Genomic DNA, 8,994 nt, shown 5'->3' with positions numbered 1-8,994 from the left:
GGGTTCGGCGGCTTCTGGTGGCCGCAAGACCCCCGGTGCTAACTTTTTTCATATAGACGAATTTTTAGACATTTTAGTAAGCTTTCGATTGGTATAGTCAAATTGAGGGGACCTCTTCCGGAACATTGTCAAAAATTGACATAACTGCCGTCGGTTTAGGTCGGCGGTCGGCCGTTTTTTTATTGCTGGGTTGGGTTCGGCGGCTTCTGGTGGCCGCAAGACCCCCGGTGCTAACTTTTTTCATATAGACGAATTTTTAGACATTTTAGTAAGCTTTCGATTGGTATAGTCAAATTGAGGGGACCTCTTCCGGAACATTGTCAAAAATTGACATAACTGCCGTCGGTTTAGGTCGGCGGTCGGCCGTTTTTTTATTGCTGGGTTGGGTTCGGCGGCTTCTGGTGGCCGCAAGACCCCCGGTGCCAACTTTTTTCATAGAGACGAATTTTTAGACATTTTAGTAAGCTTTCGATTGGTATAGTCAAATTGAGGGGACCTCTTCCGGAACATTGTCAAAAATTGACATAACTGCCGTCGGTTTAGGTCGGCGGTCGGCCGTTTTTTTATTGCTGGGTTGGGTTCGGCGGCTTCTGGTGGCCGCAAGACCCCCGGTGCCAACTTTTTTCATAGAGACGAATTTTTAGACATTTTAGTAAGCGTTCGATTGGTATAGTGAAATTGAGGGGACCTTGTCCGGAACATTGTCAAAAATTGACATAACTGCCGTCGGTTTAGGTCGGCGGTCGGCCGTTTTTTTATTGCTGGGTTGGGTTCGGCGGCTTCTGGTGGCCGCAAGACCCCCGGTGCTAACTTTTTTCATATAGACGAATTTTTAGACATTTTAGTAAGCTTTCGATTGGTATAGTCAAATTGAGGGAACCTCTTCCGGAACATTGTCAAAAATTGACATAACTGCCGTCGGTTTAGGTCGGCGGTCGGCCGTTTTTTTATTGCTGGGTTGGGTTCGGCGGCTTCTGGTGGCCGCAAGACCCCCGGTGCCAACTTTTTTCATAGAGACGAATTTTTAGACATTTTAGTAAGCTTTCGATTGGTATAATCAAATTGAGGGGACCTCTTCCGGAACATTGTCAAAAATTGACATAACTGCCGTCGGTTTAGGTCGGCAATCGGTCGGCGGTCGGCCGTTTTTTTATTGCTGGGTTGGGTTCGGCGGCCGCAAAACCCCAAGTGCCATTTTTTTAAGTTAAATAATATACTCTTACTGTTTTGTCGATAATTATAATATATTTTAATTATTTAAGTCGATATCGTATAATAATAATCGTCGGTGTTTGGGGTATATATGGACTGCCCCTTAGAATAATAAGTGTATTGGCAACACAACATACACCAACGCCATGACACTTTCTGTTATCAAATATTGCTGGCTCGTTTATGGCTAACTTCACACACGTACATAATTTACTTGTATTAATAGTTTTATTTAAATAGGATGTAATAATATTGTCACACAAATTAGTACAATATAGTGTATGTATGAACTTTGTCGCTAGGTACTATAATTGATAAATATATTATGTTATTCATATTAAATATTGCAAGTTTATATTATGTGAAAATAAGAGTTTTGAATTATGAATTAAAAAAGAATTCTAATAAAAATATTCATTTAATATTAATAAGAAACGAAAGTAAATTTTATTTACCAATAATTATCGTTGTCGTCATATGAACTAGTTGGTTTTTTGTCATTATAAATGTATCGTAAAAATGTGTACTATTTAAGAAAATATAATATATTTTAACACGGTTATTTTTTTTATCATTTGAATTATTGCCGTTTAGTTCTAGAGATAACAGTTAACTCTGACAAACGTTAGTTATATTTTAGTTACTTTTATTCTGATAGAATTGGCAGACTGATAGAATGTGATTTTATATTTTGGTGTTTCTGGGTTGGTCATGCTGATAAAATAATAATTGTGTTATCTTTTGGAAGAACTCTTATCTCTTATCATTTATTGGAAGAATTGCCCTAAACACTAGCTAAGTATAAACAAATACTAACAATTAAGCATTGGTAGTATATATGGAAAAAAAATGTCAACCACAAAATAAAAAATAGCTGTATATTTCAATAACAAATGGAACTTATCACAGATGTTATAAAAATAGCGTAAACAGTAGACACAACGCGGTCACACGGCGCGCGTAACAGTGTTTTTGTATACTATTATAATTTATAACTTATAAGGTTCTGTTCAAACAATAAGTGTCAGCTAAAATACGTTCGATGACATTATTTTCTACTTAAATATTTTTCGGCTATTATATTTTCGGTTAATATATGTTTTGGTTCTAAATTTTTTCGGAATTATTATTTTCGGCATATATTTAACTATAATTTATTATTGTGTTATTGCCTATTGGAAGTTGTAAAGTATTTAAGTAAATGTGTTTAATTTTATTGTCGGGTATCGAATAGTTTCGTATGAGGTATTCACGATGTATTGTTTTTAATAGATAGGTATAATACATCGGTATTAAATAATTTAAAAAAAAAAGTATAATTTCATTGAAATTTGATCAATGAACATTCTGCTTTACTTATTATAAAACGTGTAAGTATGTTTTGAAAAACATTTTTTTTTACAAACTCAAGCGGCAATTTATTGTTGGTAAATTATCACTATAATATAATATTGTAAATATTGTTTCATATACTTTCAGTTTTTTTTTTTATATAAATTTCAATAATAGAAACTGATTTGATTATAACTTAAATAAAAAAACTCAAAACAGGAGACAGGTCACACAGTGAATTAAAAATAGTTCAAGCCTTATTGCATTAATTATGAAATGTACAAGTTTTCCCCTTTAAAAAAACAATACTAGCCGCACAACATACACGAATAATAATCATGCATTTTTTATAAATATTGTATATGTTGGTACCCCTTCGAGTGGCTGCTTGTCGAGTGGCTCGGTGTCGATTTTCGGTGGTTGTTTGTCGAGTGGCTCCGTGTCGAGTGGCTCTTTGAGGTGTAACCCTATTTTGTGGCTCCCTTATCGATGTCGAACACTATCTTTTCTAGTTTTCCTAGTTTTTCTAATTTTTCTAATTTTTATAGTTTTTCTAATTTTTCTATTTTTTATAGTTCATCTAGTTTTTATAGTTTTTATAGTTTTTCTATCTTTTCTAGAAAAACTAGAAAACTAGAAATACTAGAAAAACTAGAAAAACTAGAAAAACTAGAAAAATTAGAAAAACTTTTCTAGTTATTCTAATTTTTAAAGTTTTTATAGTATTTCTAATTTTTATAGTTTTTTTAGTTTTTCTAGTTTTTCTAGTTTTTATAGTTTTTATAGTTTTTCTACTTTTTAGAGTTTTTTTATCTTTTCTAGATAAACTAGAAAAACTAGAAAAACTATAAAAAGTAGAAAAACTAAAAAGATAGAAAATAGTACAATATTATAGTTATTCTAATTTTCTAGTTTTCCTAGTTTTTCTATATTTTATAGTTTTTCTAGTTTTTCTATTTTAAACTCTAAAAACTATAAAAATTAGAAAAACTAGAAAAGATAGGAAAACTATAATATTATACTATTTTCTATCTTTTTTGTTTTTCTACTTTTTATAGTTTTTCTAATTTTTTTAGTTTTTCTAGTTTTTCTAGTTTTTATAATTTTTAAGTTTTTCTATCTTTTCTAGTTTTTCTAGATTTTCTAATTTTTATAGTTTTTATAGTTTTTCTTCTTTTTATAGTTTTTCTATCTTTTCTAGATAAACTAGAAAAACTAGAAAAACTAGAAAAATTAGAAAAACTAAAAAAAGTAGAAAAACTAGAAAAGATAAAAAAACTAACAAAAATAGAAAAACTAGAAAAACTAGAGAAGTTTTTCTAGTTTTACTATCTTTTCTAATTTTTATAATATTTCTAATTGTTAGTTTTTCTAATTTTCTAGTTTTTCTAGTTTTTCTGGAAAAGATAGAAAAACTAAAAAAACTAGAAAAACTAGAAAACTAGAAAAACTAAAAGAGATAGAAAATAGTATCATATTATAGTTTTTTTAATTTTTCTAGTTTTTCTAGTTTTACTAGTTTATCTAGAAGAGATAGAAAAACTATAAAAAGTAGAAAAACTATAAAAATTAGAAAAACTAGAAAAACTAGAAAAACTAGAAAAACTAGAAAAATTAGAAAAATTAGGAAAACTAGAAAAGTTTTTCTAGTTTTTCTAGTATTTCTAGTTTTCTAGTTTTTCTTTCTTTACTAGAAAAACTAGCAAAACTAGAAAAGATAAAAAAACCAAAAAAAAAAGAAAAACTAGAAAAGTTTTTCTAGTTTTTCTATCTTTTCTAGTTTTTCTAGTTTTTCTAGTATTTCTAGTTTTCTAGTTTTTCTTTCTTTACTAGAAAAACTAGCAAAACTAGAAAAACTAGAAAAGATAAAAAAACTAAAAAAAAAGAAAAACTTGAAAAGTTTTTTTGTTTTTCTATCTTTTCTAGTTTTTCTAGTTTAAACTAAAAAAACTATAAAAATTAGAAAAACTAGAAAAGATAGAAGAACTAGAAAAACTTCTCTGTTTTCTTGAAAAGATAGAAAAACTTTTCTTGTTTTTATATTTTTTTAGTTTTTTTATCTTTTCTAGTTTTTCTAGTTTTTCTAATTTTTATAGTTTTTATAGTTTTTCTACTTTTTATAGTTTTTCTATCTTTTTGAGAAAAACTAGAAAGACTAGAAAAACTAGAAAAACTAGAAAATTAGAAAAACTATAATATTATACTATTTTCTATCTTTTTTGTTTTTCTACTTTTTATAGTTTTTCTAATTTTTTTAGTTTTTCTAGTTTTTCTAGTTTTTATAATTTTTAAGTTTTTCTATCTTTTCTAGTTTTTCTATCTTTTCTAGTTTTTCTAGATTTTCTAATTTTTATAGTTTTTATAGTTTTTCTTCTTTTTATAGTTTTTCTATCTTTTCTAGATAAACTTGGAAAACTAGAATAACTAGAAAAATTAGAAAAACTAAAAAAGTAGAAAAACTAGAAAAGATAAAAAAACTAACAAAAATAGAAAAACTAGAGAAGTTTTTCTAGTTTTTCTATCTTTTCTAGTTTTTCTAGTTTTTCTAATTGTTATAGTTTTTTTAGTTTTTCTAGTTTTTCTATTTTTCATAGTTCATCTAGTTTTTATAGTTTTTATAGTTTTTCTATCTTTTCTAGAAAAACTAGAAAACTAGAAATACTAGAAAAACTAGAAAAACTAGAAAAACTAGAAAAATTAGAAAAACTAAAAAAGTAGAAAAACTAGAAAAGATAAAAAAACTATCAAAAATAGAAAAACTAGAAAAACTAGAGAAGTTTTTCTAGTTTTTCTATCTTTTCTAATTTTTATAATATTTCTAATTGTTATAGTTTTTTTAGTTTTTCTAGTTTTTCTAATTTTCTAGTTTTTCTAGTTTTTCTGGAAAAGATTGAAAAACTAAAAAAACTAGAAAAACTAAAAAAGATAGAAAATAGTATAATATTATAGTTTTTCTAATTTTTCTAGTTTTTCTAGTTTTACTAGTTTATCTAGAAGAGATAGAAAAACTATAAAAAGTAGAAAAACTATAAAAATTAGAAAAACTAGAAAAGTTTTTCTTATTTTTATATTTTTTTTAGTTTTTCTAGTTTTTCTAATTTTTATAGTTTTTTTAGTTTAAACTAGAAAAACTAGAAAAGATAGAAAAACTAGAAAAACTTCTCTGTTTTCTTGAAAAGATAGAAAAACTTTTCTTGTTTTTATATTTTTTTAGTTTTTTTATCTTTTCTAGTTTTTCTAGTTTTTCTAATTTTTATAGTTTTTATAGTTTTTCTACTTTTTATAGTTTTTCTATCTTTTTGAGAAAAACTAGAAAGACTAGAAAAACTAGAAAAACTAGAAAATTAGAAAAACTATAATATTATACTATTTTCTATCTTTTTAGTTTTTCTACTTTTTATAGTTTTTCTAATTTTTATAGTTTTATAGTATTTCTACTTTTTTAGTTTTCCTAGTTTTTCTATATTTTATAGTTTTTCTAGTTTTTCTAATTTTTATAGTTTTTATAGTTTTTCTATCTTTTTGAGAAAAACTAGAAAGACTAGAAAAACTAGAAAAACTAGAAAATTAGAAAAACTATAATATTATACTATTTTCTATCTTTTTTGTTTTTCTACTTTTTATCGTTTTTTTAATTATTCTAGTTTTTCTAGTATTTCAATTTTTTCTAGTTTTTCAGGTTTTCCAATTTTTTCTAGTTTTTCTAGATTTTCAATTTTTTTAGGTTTTTCAGTTTTTTCTAGTTTTCAATTTTTTCAGGATTTCTAGTTTTTCAGGTTTTTTAATTTTTTCTAGTTTTACAATTTTTTCTAGTTTTTCTAGTTTTTCAAGTTTTTCAATTTTTTTCTAGTTTTTCAATTTTTTCTAGTTTGTTTTATATAGTACTATATTGTCCTACCGGGGATACAGAAGTGTGGGGGTTGTGTTGGGATGACTAGGAGGAAGGTAGGGCAGCTTGAATAAGCGCCTACGGACTCTAGTCACCGGGAGGAGGGCGCAACTTTAATAAGTGACTCTGTATTTTAAGAAGGACGGCCTTCGATGTGGAATCGTCGGTGGAGCCGTGGGAGCTGTCGGCACATCTGCTGCGGGTGCCGCTTCTGTCGGTTCCGCTGCTGCTGGGGCCGCTGTGGTTACTACTGGTGTCGCTTGCTACTACTGGTAGACGCTGGCGGTTGATAGTATAGGTGCTGGTTTCCAATTGATCCAGTGTATAAGATACCCGGATGGTTGGAAGAAGACTGTACTGATTATGGGATTGCGCTCGGTATTTATGCTGTTCTCATAAAAACCCCGCAATCCCATTGGTCGATTTTTTGTTACTGGTTTTCTGTCGTTGTGTTTACTGTTCGACACGGCCGTGTGGTGTGTTGCTCCGTTACATATATATATATATATATATATATATATATATATATATATATATACCGGGTGATTGGTTAACTATGGACCACTCAATATCTTAGAAGATATTAGACTTTTTAAATTATTTTTTTTTTTTGCACTATTATAGTTATTAGGTGGGACAAATTTGATGTATTTTTCAAAATTTTAATACCATCCCTTATGCGTTAAAACCATATCAACTTTAGATTTTTAAATGGTAACCCCCAATTTTTTTTTGATGATCGTGTTTATTTTTTTAAATTTAATTTAAGGCGTAAAGACTAGCTAAATCGGACAAGTACTTTTAAAGTTATAGCTTAGTACTACAATATTATAATATTAGCTTATATGAGATGCTTTTATAAGTTTTACAACTAAAGAAAAAAATTGTTTATCGCCAGATCTCACGTTGCACAAAATAAGATTGATTAACGATACGGCTGTTGATTAAAATTAATAGTTGACGGGCGTCGGTCACAATGAAAACGAACTAATAATAAATCTATAATATTATATGGGTAATGTCTTCTTATCTGTTTTTTCTGTAGTGTTCCTAGCGGTGCGGTGTACCTGTACGTATTGAATATTAGGCATTAGCTGCTGTTATGTATGAACAAACCATATTATGAGCCCTAGTAAATAGTTTTTTTTTTCAATTTCAACCATAGGTTACCGTGGTCTAATCTTGGTCTTATATAGAGTATATACCGTGGTTCTACCAAAACGATTCGTTACTAGCGTAGATTAATATCAACACAGAACAAATTATTATAAAAATACGACTACTTGAAAATTAATTAAAAAGTTCATTATTCTAATTTTTCAATTATTATGGTTATTTAGCGTCTTGTTTTTTCTTTAAATATTTAGCGTCTTGGTCTTAATAAATGTTACTTGTACTGGTGTCTTAACTAGTCAAATTATTAATTCTGTTAGTGAAAATGTTTTTAAAAAAACTTTAATAAATAACATTCAATTTTTTGTTTTTTTAGTATAATACTGTATTACATACAGTTAATAGATAATATGTACCGAATATATACAGAAATAAACAAAAACTAAACTTAATATGTACAGAAACTATTTTAGCATTTGTTCAAACTGGTTTATGATAGGTACATAAGATGTCAAACAACATCTTTATAAGGCAACTATTGTGTTTATTAAAATGTTTAGATAACAAAGGATGCCATAAGAAATATGTTCATCCAATACTTGTGCACTAAAATAAATTTTCATTTTTATAATTTAAAGTTGTAACGCGTCAATTTTAACTATTTCTAGTTCAGTATTTTTAATTATTAAAAGCTGTATTTATTTATTAACTCTTTATTATATTACCACCTTAAGCCTATACTGTATATATTTCATAGTATTAACTATTCTTACTTACTTTAATATGTTCATATGAACAGTAAAAGTATGTTTTTTATTTAATAAATGGTTGTTTTTCTCGTTGTACGAGGTATAAACAAAAATTTAGAGTGACAATGAAAAAGTACAATTTTTGTTGTTCTTGTACGGCTTTTTTAACAGTCATAAGCTTAAAATTCAATAATAATATTACTAACAAACATTTAAAAACTATATTATGTTATGTTTATTATGATAATAGTAAAATAAAAAAACAAGTAACAAGATAAATAATACGCTTATAAGATACGAATAAACATTTTTATTTGCTAAATCATATTAAAAAACTAAGACTAAATAAAATTAACATATCTATAATTAACTTGTAAATAATAGAGGTACTACATATTACTGTATATAGTGATGTATTTACAGGAAGTTACCTAGGGCGGTAAAGTTTGTTTGATGATTTTCCACTAGAAGAAATCCATCTCCATTTACATATTTAAGATAAAAAATATTTATAAGTATATTCATTCAATTTACTTTTTTACACTTAATCCAGTAGTTAACATTTTTTTTTTCTATTTTGTGTTTTATAATTTTATTTACTTTATTACTTATAAAAACTTAATCGTAAACCACTAGAAAGTTGTCAATAAATTCTGTAATAGCTAATGCCAAAACTATGCCATCATGAAAATAATTTCA

Source organism: Adelges cooleyi, unplaced genomic scaffold (genome assembly GCF_023614345.1).
Source record: "Adelges cooleyi isolate 19-005CV unplaced genomic scaffold, UGA_ACOO_1.1 ACOO_flye_CR_arks_rails_tigmint_CR_PRNA_450, whole genome shotgun sequence".
Taxonomy (NCBI): Eukaryota; Metazoa; Arthropoda; class Insecta; order Hemiptera; family Adelgidae; genus Adelges; species Adelges cooleyi.
Note: the sequence above shows the minus strand (reverse complement) of the source record.